Below are 15,373 nucleotides of genomic sequence, written 5' to 3' on the forward strand. Positions count from 1 at the left end.
GACAAAAGGTGCTAAATTACTCCAGGCATCTTTTCTATTATTAAAAAAAAAAATCTAAATTTTGATATTCAGTCATATGGGAGAAAGTATACATCAATACCAATTTCTCCATGATAGGCCATTCAGTTAAAGCTCTATTCCTTATAGATGACAAGTGTTGGAACAAACTCCATACACTGTAATCCAATCTAGACTCACTTGATGAATTATGGATGCACCTGCTTTTCCTTCTCCACCTCAACAAAAATCGAACATTACAAGATTCGCAACGAAGTTTTTTCCAGGGTTATTGTTTTTGATCCCATTAAAGGGTTCAGGTGTTTATGATGCTGTGTCCACTTCCTGCACACCAGGATTGGGCAAACTGCAGTAAAATGGTCGTTGGAGTTTGGTTTAGGGAGGGTGTCTGGCTGACAGCTAGTTTGGGCTTAGTGGTACAAACTTGTCATCATGCTTTTGTTGTTGTGGATGTCCTTGAATAGCTGCAACCAGTCGCATACATATTGCATGTTTGTGGGGTTGAGAAGGAGATGAAATACCACACCCTGGCAAGAAGAATACCATCCACTGGGAAAACAAGCACCCCTGCTGTGTGTACTCATCATTCTTTCTCTGGTTTTCTTGCTCCTAGTAAAATGCCTTGAACAGTGTGTGTCACTGCTGCTCTTGTAAAACCTGCCAGTGTAGCATCTCACAGACCAGAGGCTTAAATCCATGGGCCACATTCGCTGAGCCTCTGACACTCCTTGTGCAGCACTGAAACTTCCTTCAGCCCCCCACCCCTGCCTAACCCGTACCCTTTGCCAAACTATCACACCCCTTTAGGGGAGACATTCGTGGGCCTGTCAGCTCATATTTGAGTCAACGAGTAAACAAGAGCAGACCTGGGAAGCTGCTCAGTGGCCAGTGGTAGGGACTAAAGTTGTAGTGGACGTCTGTTTGTTGTAGAAGTATTTGTAAAATTTGTATCACCTCAGTACAGACCAAGAGCATTCATTTGGTAAATAAAGATAAAACACTGCGCCACAGTGAACGCCTTATTTACTGTTACCACTGCTAGTGACAGCTATGACCATTGTTATTTTTCCTGTTTTCCCTTTAGGGTGTCTGCTTAAAATGCAGGGTGTGTTCTTTTCCCCTGCCACAACCTTTAAGAATATTCTGGGGACTTTATTGTTATTGCTTGTGTGTCTCTATTTTCCTTTTTTGGCATTCAGCTGCTGCTTTTAAAAAGCCGTATGCAAGGAAGATCAGCTCAGAACTCTATGGATATCTAAGTATCTGAAGTATTAATAGCGATACAAATATACAAAATAAAAGGAACAGGAAGACACATGCCAGTCAGGCTGCTGTCATAATAGCATCAGTAATCTCGTGTATAGTAAAAGACTTTTTAAAAAGAAAAACTGCTCCCTCATTAGTGAGACTCATTACTGTACACTGTGACAAACCTCAGCTCTGTTTCTGTTGAGGATGGTTAGACATCATTTTCTTTAAACAAAGTTTGCATACTGACAACAGAAGCACAGCATGAGATGCTGCCCATGTCTGAATATTTACTAAAGACCACTGCTTTATTTCCATCCACCATTAGATTCAGCATTAGCAGCGACTAATTTTGCTGCCATACACACAGTACACAGTTTTGTCCATTGATATCTTACAAAGCAACAGTAAAATGTCAATTAAAAAAAGAAACAAAACGATTACCGTAAATTAAAAATGAAATGGCCGAGTCAACACAAAGGACAGAAGCAGCAGCGTCAAAAACATCCCAAATAAATGGAAACAAACTGAAAACTATTTTTTAAAGCTAAATCATGACACACCCCTACTGTCATATCATACAGTCTATTTTTCTAGATTTATGCTCATATTGAGTGGTTCCTCACCTCATCATTCACAGTCAATGTTCAGTGCTGAGTCTATTCTTTAGCAAGGTGGGAAATAACCATGTCTGTGTGTGAAGGTTAAGTTGGTGGGGTTTTTTTAAATTTGTGAGGCATTTCTGAAAATAGACAGTCACAAAATACTCCTGAAAAGGCAGGGGAAGTGGCAAGATTCAATGAAATAAAAAGGAGTATGGATAAAAACTACAATGCTGTATGAGAATTTTCAGATGAAAATGATATAAGGTTGTATATAAAAGCCCTGCAATACAAATGTTGTAAAGAGCAGCTTAACCCTCTGGGGTCTCGGTCAGTTTTCATTTGACTGTATAAAAAGCTGATTTAGACACTGCTACAACACACAAGCAAGTACAGAATTTTTAAAACAACCTGAGCTATTTGAATATGCGTGCTGTTCTAGTGCTAAGGACTTCAGACTATGTTTGACAAGTAATCTGGGTCCAAGCCATGAAGTGCTTTAAATGTGATGAGTAGGCTCTTAAAATCAATTCTAAACCAATTGGCAGCCAGTAGAAGGACTTTAAAAGTGATCTCTTTTCTTGGCCGGTGTTAAATATCTTACAATGTGAAGTTTAGGTAATGATTTCTGATTAAGATGGTCAAGAGGCTATTGCAGTAATCGAGTTGAGAGGAAGCGAAAGCATGTGTGATGGAGTCTGTATAAGTGAACATGAACATTTAACAAAGTTTCTCAGATGGTAGATGGATGACTTTCCATGTATGGATTTAAAAATAGTTGATCATTACACTAGAGGCTTTTACACAGACGTCTAAAAGAGACATTTAAAAATACACTTATACACTTAGTATGAGTAGTTATTAAATTTGATTACCTTTGTCTTTTCCGAGAACCTTGCCAGTTCAAACCCCTTCTCTGTGAGGAGTTATCTCCCTCTGTCAGTGTGGGTTTCCTTCAAGTGTCCGTCTCGCTCCCACACTTTGGCCTGTCTAGGGGTGGCCAGACCATGACATAAGGATGATCCATCCCCGTCCGACCCCAAGTAGCATGTCACACAATTAATACTGTTTGACGGTGATTTATTTACAATGAGTGGATTTAAAACGAAGGAAAGGAGCGGACTATAACTTTGGGGTGGACCTAATGCCAAAATACCAAACAAAATGAGCCTATCTCAAGGATAAATCAAACTTACCTACTCAAAAGACTTAAACCAAACAACAGCAACTTGCCTCCCTAACTAACAAAGACATGAGAAAACTGTAATCAAACAAAAGGGCAGTCCCTACATGCTCCTGTACCAAACAAACATGGCTAGACAGGGAACGCAAAGTCTGCCGGTTGGGATGGGCCGAGGATGAATGACTGGCCGTCCATGGTGGTGTCATCTTATACGTTGTCTAAAGGTCATTAGCCAATCTGTAAGGTCCTTCCCCTGGATCCACTAATCACGGAGAGACACCTGCACACTGGACAATAGTCATAACAGCAGTAATGTTAGGTTTATTGGTTATTCTAATTTCGACATGGACGTGAGGTAGGCAAGGTGCTTAATCTGTATGGTTTAAATGTGACTTGTTTTTTAAAAGCCCTTTGAGTGATCAGTGAGACTAGGAAAGTCTTGATGCATGCTCAATCATCCAGGTAAGTAAATCTCCAAAAGTTGATTCTGTTCATCTGGACGTAGCGTTTTCAGTGGGAGAAACGTTTCGTCACTCATCCAAGTGACTTCTTCAGTCTCAGCTGACTGCAGGTTTCCCCAATCTTATAAACAGTACATTTGCATAATGACTGAAACCAGCCCACTGAAGGAACAATGGTAATTAGATTTTCAGTCTGTAGAATATCAGCAAATCATCTACAAAAAAAAATTGTAAAAGGGAATGCCAAATTTTAATAAGACTGTGGAGAAACATTTGTGTAGTATCCTCCAAAAAGCCAGCATCATGTTGCCGGATGCTGTTTAGTGATCAAATTTAAAAAATGGAAAAAAAAAAAAAAAAGAGTAAAGAAAAAACACAATGGCTGCACTGGAGAGTTTTGGCTGTTATTAACACTCCACTTCACTTAACTTGAAATAATTTCTTTGTTACGACTAAGCTTATTGAACAATTATAGCACAAACATAAAGAGGATAAAATAAAAACATGTTTAGTATCTGCAGACTGCGAGCATACAAACATGCTGGACACTTTAAGTGTCACAGTGATCCACAACCCATAGCCAATGGGTAAGATCATAATATTGTGCCCCAACATTAAAATGTGCTTCACCAGACACCGAGTGAGTCTAAAAGTGCCTCAGTATTGAAAAGATGCAGAGAGAAATAGGGAAGTGAGGAAAATAGAAATCTCAAAAAGAAACTCCATGAAATCTTGATAATGGCATTACATGGAGAAAAAGAAAACAGTCAAGGCACCGCGTCTTCAGGCAATGGTTTATTCTTTTTAGCATCTTTGAGCGAGGCATTTATGTCACAAAAGAAGCACACACGCATCTTTTGCTCTAACGGACTTTATCTCTAGTATGATTGTCAAACACTAACACTGACCTGTCTGAAGTATTCATTCATTTTCTTGACCATTTATTTAATTCAGGTGTAACTAAACCCAATACAAAGGGACATATAACTGCTCGAGCTCACATTCACACTTATAGCAAATTAAAGAATCACCAATTAATCTAACAAGCATGTCTTTTGAACTGTGGGAGTAAACCAGAGTACCTGGAGGAATACCAGGAAGAAGCCAGCAGGAGCGAATCCAGGGCCATCTCTGAGGGACAGCAGTGCTAGCCACTGTAGGCCTACCGCCAGCTGAAAATTTTCAAAAGTACAATTATCTCCAGTGCCATACACGGAAGAAATGGTGGAAAGCATGTGATTAGTCAGTACTGAGAAAATGAGGTGTATGAGGGTCTCTCATTTTCTCCTGGTAAGTGGTGCCTAGCCCCAGAAAGTCAGAGAACCCTGCGAAACGGTTCAAAACCCCCAAACAGTACACATTACTGCAATTTAACCCAGAAAAAAGCAAGTCTGAAAAGCTAGAACCAGTTTGTTTTTGGTATTTTTGCTTTGGAAATGATTAATCAACTCATAAAAGCAAATTAAATTTAAAAAGCTTCGTCAGTCATTGCATTTTTTTTAATCAGTTTTTAATTAGCATGCTTTTAATGTTTTGAGATTGCCTTGTGTAAAGATTTAATTGGAACAAAATTATGTTGCGCATGCTTTTATTTTTCACTTGATTTTCCTTACATCGGCCGTATTGCCATCAATGCAAAAGTAATTCTTTTTATCTCACCCTACTTGTCTTGAAAATGCAAGTATTTTGTTGATGTTGGTTCCTGAATAAGAAAGTGTGTAATAATGGCAAGTCATGGAGTTAATTTTAGTTTGGCTTCTGACAGTGTTGACATTTTCTCTGACAGATTCATACACAGACCATTGCCTTAGAGCTGTGGGAAACTGTTTGTGTAATACACTGACAGTCTAAATTGTGAAGCAAGAACGGCTCATTTGAAGTCAGACACTTTCTTGTCGCTGTTGTTGTGGTGACAAACGGTGGTACAGTGTTACAAGCTGCAGGTGTTTCACTCTGGCTCTGTGCCTGGCTCTGACCCTTTGACTCAAAGAATTCGGAGAATTTCTTTGTTGTTGCCAGTAGCGTTATCGTCACCACCAAGCATGTGGGTGTTTTTAGGATTGGAGCGTGTTCTCTCTAATTTATCTTGTCACTCTTCCATCCTCTGAGGGTGTTTATGAGCTAACAGGAAAACACAAACTCTCTGTAAACAACAGAACATAGTCATCCAGTTCTCAGTTTTGGCTGCTTATGCTGTTTGTCATGTCTTTTTTTTTTTTTTGCTGCGGCTAAACTCCAGATGTTTAGAAACATGATTATGCGCTTTGCCGTCATGAATGTAAATGTTGCAATTAAAAAGATACTTGATTTGCCTGCTGAAACTTGTATTTGAGTGAAGCTGGAAATTATTTGGCTGTTGTTCTCGTCCTACATATTTTACTATAAATTAAAAACAACATAAAAGATCATTACTTTTTTAATGAAAAAATATTGAGAACCATGCTACATTTACATTGCTGTCATGTAAAGGCACAACAACAAAAGATATGTGTTAAGCAAAGAACTCAGTAAAAGAAAAGAATATATAGGATGTGGGATTTAGAGGCAAATCGCTTAAAAAGAGGTGCAGACAAAAGCTAAATGGCTTGTGATCATAAATTTAAACTGATCAAACATTGCCAGAAAGTTTATTTTTAATGTGCATTGCGGGGTGCAACAATTCCAGGTGGTTGGCGCATAAAAACTCAAAGCAGTTCTTCTAAACCTGCAGGACGTGCAGGCAGCCAGAAGTTGGATATGGCCCCGAGCACCTCTCCAGGTAGCAGTGATGTAAAATGGCAGCCTGGCAATGAGAGACTTATAGATAAACAGTAACTTATGCTTACCACATCTTTGAGTGAGCAAAAGCCTTTTTCGCCTATAAGATGCAGTGATAATAAGAACTAAACAACTGATAATTAAAGATTCTTATTGTGAAGCATTTAACTGGACAGTGTAAAAACCATGAATTATTACTGAATCACACAAAAGGCTGTAAATAAATGTTTATTTATTGAGCCCTAACTTTGTACTTTAGGGCACAGGATGTAAAAAACTGATTGCATTCATCTGTGCAATATCCAGATGATAAAAAATTACAGCATAAACAATTATTAAAGTGAACTGCCTGAAATCAGGGGCGTCTCCAGAATTTTTTAATAGGGGTGGCAATCCGGGGGCCACTAAAAACTATCTGGGTGGCACACCAAAAACAGAATTTCGAGTTTTATTATTCTGGTGTCAAATATAGGTTACTTGAAAATATGGCAAAAAAGAGAGAAAGAAAATAATTATATGCCTAGTTATTTTTCTGCTGATAAAGTTGATACTTAAAGGAGATACATGTAAAAATCAAATAAAATTTTAAAATCAATAATAATCTGTTTTAAATAACAAGTTAATGTTTCAACTGAAGGGTGTCTTCCTCCCTCTTGCTGAAATTATTACCAACGTGGGAAAGTCTTGCTGAGGGGGGTCAGCAAATTTTTTTTTTTTTGGGGGGGGGGTTGGTTGGTTGGTCAGTGCCTCCCAGGCACAAACTGTTCCCATCTACAGTATTTCCGAACTAAACAACAATATCATTTTGCTTTTTTGTCATTTGAACTTGTTGAGATCAAAAAGTACTTTCCTATGCTGTCCATTTTCTATGTAGGTACTGCTCACGATAAACAGAGAGGTGGATAATCTCCTCTTGTGTGGTGCACACCACAACTAACGGCTGTAGCAGGTGGCTGTTGCTCAGGAGGTAGAGCAAGCCATCTATTAATTGGAACGTTGTTGGTTTCATCCATTGCTCCGTCAGTCTGAATGCCAAATTATTACCGGGCAAGATACCGAACCCCAAGTCGCTCTCCAAGGTGTTCATAGGAGTGTGAATGTGTGTGAACGTTATACAGAAATGACCATCAATTTATCTATGTCTATTTGACAGAACTGATGATGGCGTCATATGAAGCAAAATTAAGATAAACATAATGGCTGAGTGTTAGGATAAAAATAAATTAGCATGATTTTTAATCTTCAATTCAAAACACCAATGAAAATTAATATACACATTAAGTGACTGTAGCACCCTGTTGCTCTTATTAAGCTGTAATATGGAGTATGCAGATACTGCATGCAGAGAGGAGCCCAGATAAAAATTGAGAAGACTTATTTCATATTGTGTGACTTGTTGAAACGTCTGCGTCAGTTGGACGCGATGAATAAAAGAGTCAGAGGAGCTCCTTCGAGCCGTGCAAGCACAATCATGGTATTACAGTTAATGAAATTTAGATCAAGTGTGAGCAGAGAGCTTTAGTCAATGTGGCTTAGCACTGCACAGCCCTGGGCACCAATCACACTGAAGGCAGGCTACGGTTAACAATCATCCATGAATGCTAAGCTGCTCAAAGTATTCCTTCAGATGTTAAGGGCTAGCCTTTGGTTCTCTTCTTTTCTCCTTTAACTTTTGCTCTTTTCCACAATAACCTTTCAGGCACATTGTGGCCCATTTGGACCTAAAGGCCTGGTATCCATCTGGTGCTAAATAATGACTTTGTGACCATGCCCAACAAGAAATGGCATGATATGAATGGCATAGCTTTATGTCTGGGGACAGTATTTATAGCTGGCTGTGCTCTTTAAACACAATAACAATGCACAGTTGGCCTTTGCCTTGTGCAGATTTGTTCTGTAGCTCTCGGCAAACAAATGCAGTGCAGAGCCTAATGTGACTCAACATGGCAAGTCCAGTGTGGTAATGCTTAGTTTTCCCAAAGGCTATGCAAACATGCAATTATCCCATTGTAGTTCATACGGTTAATTCTGTCTAAACTGTGATGCTACATGGAGAGCTGAACTCTTAGAAAGGAGCTTTTCAGCAACTCAAACAACAGTAGTTTGATGTACAGTGTTGGAGCTTTGAATAAAAAATTGAGCTTATAATCTAACTGACATCTCGCAGTACTGCTGTGGAACTGATGAATCAATTTCCGAGGATGAAACTGAAAACACCAGCTCTTCATCATGAAAAAAGCACTTTGGTTCTACGCTTTAACAAACCTTAGAATATTATGAAAATGCTAAAAGAAGGGTTGTTTATGACTTGCCATATCCATGTAATAAATATAGTCACCCATACAATCAAACCTGTGTGAAATCATATTTCTGAGATTTGATTTAATCTGACAAGTTGACTGAATTCATTCTCTTTCACTGAAATTGCGTGGGAGAGCCAGCCCTTAGATACATTACCTCACTTTTACTCTTCAGACTGCTGTTTCTTATTACTCTACAACATACTGACACTCTCCTGCTGCTGCAGGACTCTGACATTGTTCAGCTGTGGCTAAATTTCCACATGTATAACACTGCACTGACCCCGAATGTCTCAAGAAAACCAAATTTTTGCTGATTGTGGCAAAGCAACTCGTATTTTATTTGACCTTTCTTATATAGTTGGACATGACAGCAGAACTGACAGCTCTGAAGTCAAGACACATCCACTGGCTATAACATCGCAGCGAAGCGGCAGCCAGTCAGCGGCGATGATCCTGAGATGAACCTCGACCCTGGCCCAGAGAAAGGTCCTGTCTTTGAGTGCCGGAGCCAGTTGTGGATTTGAGAAATAATAAACAAACACAAGCAGCGAGAAAGAGAGCGAGCGGTACAGTGACCCATTCATTAGTGAAGCTGACCCTGCAGGGACAAAGAAGCTGTTCATTAAATAGACACTCGAGGCCCAGTCAGAGATCAGACTCTCACCCCAACAGTGAGGATATTACACTTCACATATAGTGCTCGGAGGAAAGATCCCATTATGAGGCCCGAGGACTCCCCGGGGCCCTGAGTATTACAGGGAATAGATAATTTCATTATGATTGAAGCTAGGTAAAAGTGCCTGTAGATCATTTCCCTTCTTTTTGGTGACTTTCAGATTTTTTTTTTTCATCTTCAAAGTACCTGATTTCTCTGCATAATAATGTGCTCTTGGCTTCTGCGTTGCTCTGAAAAGAAGGAATTTAATTTCTATGGTCAATTCAGTCATGAATTATGAAAAAAAGAAGCAGAAGTGGAAACGAGAGTAATTCAACCTATGACGTGCTATAATGCAGTCAGTTAGATAACACCTGTGTCTTCTTATTACTTACAAGGTGTACCTTTACACGCCAGCTGTTACAATATTAATTGTCCCTGTTTAGAGTCCTACAGTGCCTGCAATAAATGGTTATAGCGGGGTTGCAGTGGATTAAATCACATGTGTGTTAAACTCTTAGGCTTATGGAATGATTGTGGTTGGGGGTAAAATACCCCCTTCACAACAGTAACTGCACACTGAAAAATGATGAGTAGCATGTGACAATGCAATAACCACAGGCATCAAAATCTGCTTACAAAGGACACCTTTTCCATAAAAGATCCATTCCAGCAGCTCTGATAAAACAACATTAAGTGATGTCCCAGGAATGAGAATGGGCTAAAATGTAATAACACATAAACAGGCATACCATAAAGACAATACCACAATCGAACAGACTCTGATTTGCCTTCCCATGTATTGAAGAATCATCAGTATTGGTTCATTCTGGAAGGTGATTCAGTTGGTGGCCTCCAGCTTGCACTAAAATGTTCACAGCCGAGTGTGAAGTGGTGGGAATGAGAATCAGCGGCTCCAAATCTGAGGCCATGGTTCACAACTAGAAAAGGGACAAGTTGCTGCCCCAAGTTGAGTTTAAGCATCTCGGCGTCCTGTTTATCAGTAAAGAAAAAGTGAAGTGGGAGATTGACAGATGTGCTACCACTATTGGTTGTTTTACTTCCCATCTTTGTCTTTTTGCGTACCCTGTCCATTAGTATCACCTGTATCCATTTGTTCCCTTCCAATATTTGGAAGTCTGTCTTTCCTGGCTGTGTCCACCTCAAGTTCATCTTCAGATTTATTAAAGGTAATCACACCCCTATTGTGTGTTTGTTTTGGACTTTTTAACCTCAGTGCAAAAATTTGTGTTTCTGGGGTTCTTGTAAGTATTTATTAGCTTGAACTCATGCTTTGTTTTTGTTAGCTTCCACTTTTCCTGCTTAGTCTGCCTGTGGGTCCTTTTTAATGGGCTCGCAGCATCAGCACATTTACCTCAGAGCATTCCTATGATGCTTAAATTAATTTTCCTGTGTTGTACTGTATTATGCTCTTACCGCACTTTCCCTCATACATTAATCATGCAGGCCATCTGAATAACCCTTCTGTCAACATTCCCTCATACCTTCTCAAAGTGCTGGTCATGTCTTACTATGGAGTGGTGACAGCCAATGTAGTTCAAACACTAGTGCTCTGACAGAGGTCACTACCCCAACATGCATGAATTTTTAATTTGCTTTCCGAAGCAAATATTATAAATGAGGTGTGGGTGGTTGAGCCTATATAAATATCCAACAAAAAGTGTCAAAATTATGCATTAGTAGCTGTTCCAGTGCTTTATTCCATGTGGCAAATGTATCTCATAATTTTCAGTGGTAAAATTGTTTGAGGGGTGTGCTTGACAATCATGAGTCAAAATATGACATTGATGACATGAGCACTTAAAGTTTGAATAATTTTACATGATGAGGTTATCAGTAACATTACTATTAGCTATAATAATGTGCAACTAAAAGAATATTTGGCTAAAACTGGGACTTCTGTACATGCACTTTTATAACATAGTCGTCTGTTAAGTTTCATCAACATGTAGGCTTGTGTTTGTGTATTTGTCTTCTGATATCAAGTAAAATCCAGAAGAAAATTCATATTAATGGAACACAACTGAATGACTTGCCCAAATGTGGGTTGTCCCATATAAAAGATATATATAAATTTTATAAAGTTTGTATCTGTCTTGTGTGAAACTTGTATGAAAAGCATACAAGAGTGAAAACCGATATAAGATCCCTAGAAAAATTATATAAATGAAACTTGTATGTTTTGGATACTTACTAAAACAATATATGAAAGTGGCCACTTTCATGAGTAAATCATATAAGCCTTATATGATTCACTATATGAAGTAGGGCACATCTGATGCAAGTCTTTTATAAGTTTCTTCTATTTCTTTTCCATATGGGGTATTTTTTTTGTATGACACCTGGTTTTCTGTGTCAAAAGATTACTAATCAGACATGTGTCAAATGTGTGATGTGCAGCCGAGTGACAGTAATGGATAATTCTTTGAATACTTTGTGATAAATGGAGGCGAGACACACTTTGTTTTCAGAATGTTAAATGAACCTGTCAGACTGCATGCAATATTGAAAAGTTAGCTGTAGGCTACACAACTTTCACATTGATTTACATTTGGAGAAAAAAGGCCTTGTTCCAGCTTTGTGTCTGAACAGAGTGACATAACATGGAAGCAACTGTAAAGATCAGACATAGCAAACCTTCTCTTCTGAGAAGATTCATAAGACTACAGCATCAGGCAAGGCTGCCACTGTTCTACTTAGATCATGTTGAATATGGCCAAGCATTTTGACCTTTAACCACTCTTTAACTCCACATTACTAAGCCAGAGGAGTGTTGAAGGGCAGTGCCAGAGAGCAGTCTTAGAGGAGATAACTTCTGTCTGGGATAGATTAGATTTGAGTGGGATGTGTTTTATTTTAGTGCCGGAGACCCTGTCTGATTCTGCTGCATTTTTGGTTTTGGATACATTTTATTTCTTCTGCTTGGAACTGAAAATCAGCTCTCAAGATAACTTAGTTTGTATTGTGAAGACAAAAACTTCTATTACACATTTTTCAATTATTGGATTCGATTAAAAACGTACATCACATCAAAACTCAACCACTCAAAAAGCTTATAATTAGGGCTGAATCCTCCCTCTTGTTTATGTAGGAATAGGCCTGGGCTGCTGGGGGATTCCCATAATGCACTGCTTCTTTTGTGTTTATGCACCACTCTGCATTTTATCATTAGTTATCATTGTTTTCTCGCTCTCCTCCCATCAACCCCAACCAGTCACACCAGCTGGCTGCTACTCCCTGGGCCTGGTTCTGCCGGAGCTTTCTTCCTGTTAAAAGGGAGTTTTTCCTTCCCACTGTCGCCAAATGCTTGTCCATTTTTTTTCTGTATGTTGTAGGGTCTTTATCATGTATTACCGTGTAAAGTACCTTGATGCAACAGTTGTAATTTGGTGCTATATAAATTGAATTGAATTGAACTAAGAATTCATCACTGGGAATCCTAAATAAATTTCACTTCTTCTTCTCAAATCCACAAGTTCTACAAATGAGTCATGTGAGCTGAGTCTGTAGATGCCCAGTAGGCAGAGATCACTTGATCAGATGGCGTGTTGATACAGCGTGAGGTAAACCAGCCATTTCAAATCTGCTTAGAGGCTCTTGTGTATGCTTCATCACGATGACTCCTGTCTGGCACATTGGCTGCTGACACTGAAGACAAGACTGCAAGGCAGCTTCATCATAGGCTTCCATTTTTGGAACTGTGCTCCTAATTGCCTGCTGGGCAGGATTTTTATCTGGATCTGGGTCAGCAAGAGGTGCCCTTACCTTTACAGTCCGTCTCCTGCAAAGAGTCCAGCTCCGGGCTCAGCTCCGGATAGTAATCAATTAGCTAGGAGGTTAATGTGGGGTTGAACTGAAGTTTCCCAATTAGTTTGATTTCTTTTTCTTTGTAGTATCAATAGCCTTTGGATAACACAGTCAGAGTGCAGCCACCCTGTGTTAATTAGTGTTCTGCAGCCTCCTTGGTGTACCAGCTGAGTTGGGCTGACAGGGTTAAGACGGTTTTAATAATGTCAGCCAAGTTTCTTTGTGGTGAAACATAAATTAGACCCTGTGTTCTTTATTCAGTTTTTTTTTCAAGTTGTAGTTAAATGTATACTTTCCCTTATTTTCTGTCATATTTATACTATTACAATAGTGCATGCTTGTATTTAAACATGGCAAAGGTTAAAATAATGAGGTTAGGTTGTGAGACAAAAGTTCAGCCTTCAAACTGTTTTAAATACTCAGTTTCAGGCATATTCAGAGGGCATATTCCTAATATGGTCATCTCAGACACAGATACCCACTCCCACATGCTGTTCTTAAACAGTTTAATTTAGTAGAGTCCAGGAAATCCATTTTATGAAGCCCCTTTAAGGTCTATATTGTTATACAAGACAAACTAAGATCTTGGGTAAAGTCTTACTACAATAAATGGTGTGTCATCCACCATATCATTAATCCACTTACTGTAAGTGCAGCTGGATTCTCTGAGCACGTCATTTCACTACTTTACCTAAGTCCCTATAAATTGTCCTTCAGTTGTCCTTTACCTTTCCATGTCATCATGATGTTTTCCAGTAAGGTCAAAAGTACTTAGGATCAGACAAAGGATGTGATTAAACTATTTGATTACATCTGTAGTTCCATAGGTAGAAAGCGGCTAATTGCTAAAACTTAAAATGCTCAAAAGTTTTAGCATCACCTTTGAAACAGAAATAAATAGTGCTTTTGTTGGTGACTGTTTTAAGCGGCACATTACTAGACTTTCAGTATGCTGACAGATACTTCTGCTCCTTGTGGATTTGAAGCATTACACTAACAGATGCTCTGCAAAGGAATCAGCAGTATCAATTTAACCTCTAAGCATGCAGATTAAAATGTGCTGAATCCAGATATGACAATTAAAATACCAAGGTGTTTGTAAAGATGAGTTTTAATCAGTTTGACTAAATTGTCAAACTTGTGTCGATTTATGGTTACCAACAATTTTTTAAAATTGCAACATCTTAAAAAATGGGAAACAGTCTGTATAGAACGGACTTAATATGAAACATCACATTACAAAATAAAGTTAGCATTATTTTATATCAGTTCAAATAAATAACAGCTCCTCTGAATTTATTTAGAGCTGTCCAAGCCAGGTCAGAGTTTAGGTGGGATGTTGTGGCATTGCAAAATGTCAGTTTCATCAATTATCTAGAATCCAAAACATGTTGTTTTCATCACTAACAATCACAAGAGAACAGTACATTGTGATATAAAATGGAAAATTGGATGAATAGTGTAGGACGAATGGCCACCTGAAAATCAACACATATCCCTATTTGGGCCTTTTTTCCAACATTAAGGGGTCAAAATGTATTTAAGTCATTTTTGGTTTGATTGATAACTTTTGATCTTGAAACTAATAGAAAAGCATATTATGATTGAAATTTTTAAGCATCATTTCCAGTTGCAGTAACCCTAAATTAGTAATGTTTGACTACATTTATATCAAAAGCATTTTGACTGTAGGCCAGTGTTATTCACCACATGCCAACAAACCACTTAGGGATAAGATCTGGTTGTATTGTAGCCACATGCTTAAAAAAACGCTTACTTTCAGAAAACTAGAAGAAGTTACTGTAGCTGCCAAATAGAGACTTTTACATGTTTTGTCATTATGGCTTTTCTTTGTAAAAGATACCTCTGAGTAGCCAAGCGGGCAATATGTTACCTTTAAACAGAGGTCTGATGGACGGTAGGAGGTTAATCTAAACAGGCTGCAACAAATGATTTAATAAGATCATGTCATGATATTTATATTGTATTGAACTTTCAGACAATAAGAAAAAGATAGAACAACTTCTATCTTTTTCTTTAAGAATACATGTTGGTATTCCTGAGTCAGTACAGGTTATATATTTAATTATTAAACCACATGTACAGCAACCTCTCCCCTCCTCTAGTCCTGTTATGTACTGTTTGTTCAATCTGTGCTGCCATTAAGTGAATGGGGACAAGAGAAGACTTTGCCAAACACTTGTGTACCAAGAAATAAGTTTATTGATGTTTGTGCAAATTTCTGCTGGTTGCCAATAGACTTTGATAAATGCCACAGATAACTCATAGCCCCTGCAAATTACCTTTCAGACACTTGC

The 15,373-nt window shown here is 38.5% G+C and overlaps 1 protein-coding gene across 1 annotated transcript in view; it reads left to right on the forward strand.

Moving 5' to 3' along the window:
- Positions 1-15,373, forward strand: part of LOC116334980 (thrombospondin type-1 domain-containing protein 7A) — a 198,040-nt gene that overhangs the window by 49,122 nt on the left and 133,545 nt on the right. The gene's annotated exons all lie outside the window — the stretch shown is intronic.

The sequence above is a fragment of the Oreochromis aureus genome, linkage group 11 (genome assembly GCF_013358895.1).
Source record: "Oreochromis aureus strain Israel breed Guangdong linkage group 11, ZZ_aureus, whole genome shotgun sequence".
NCBI classification, from domain to species: domain Eukaryota; kingdom Metazoa; phylum Chordata; class Actinopteri; order Cichliformes; family Cichlidae; genus Oreochromis; species Oreochromis aureus.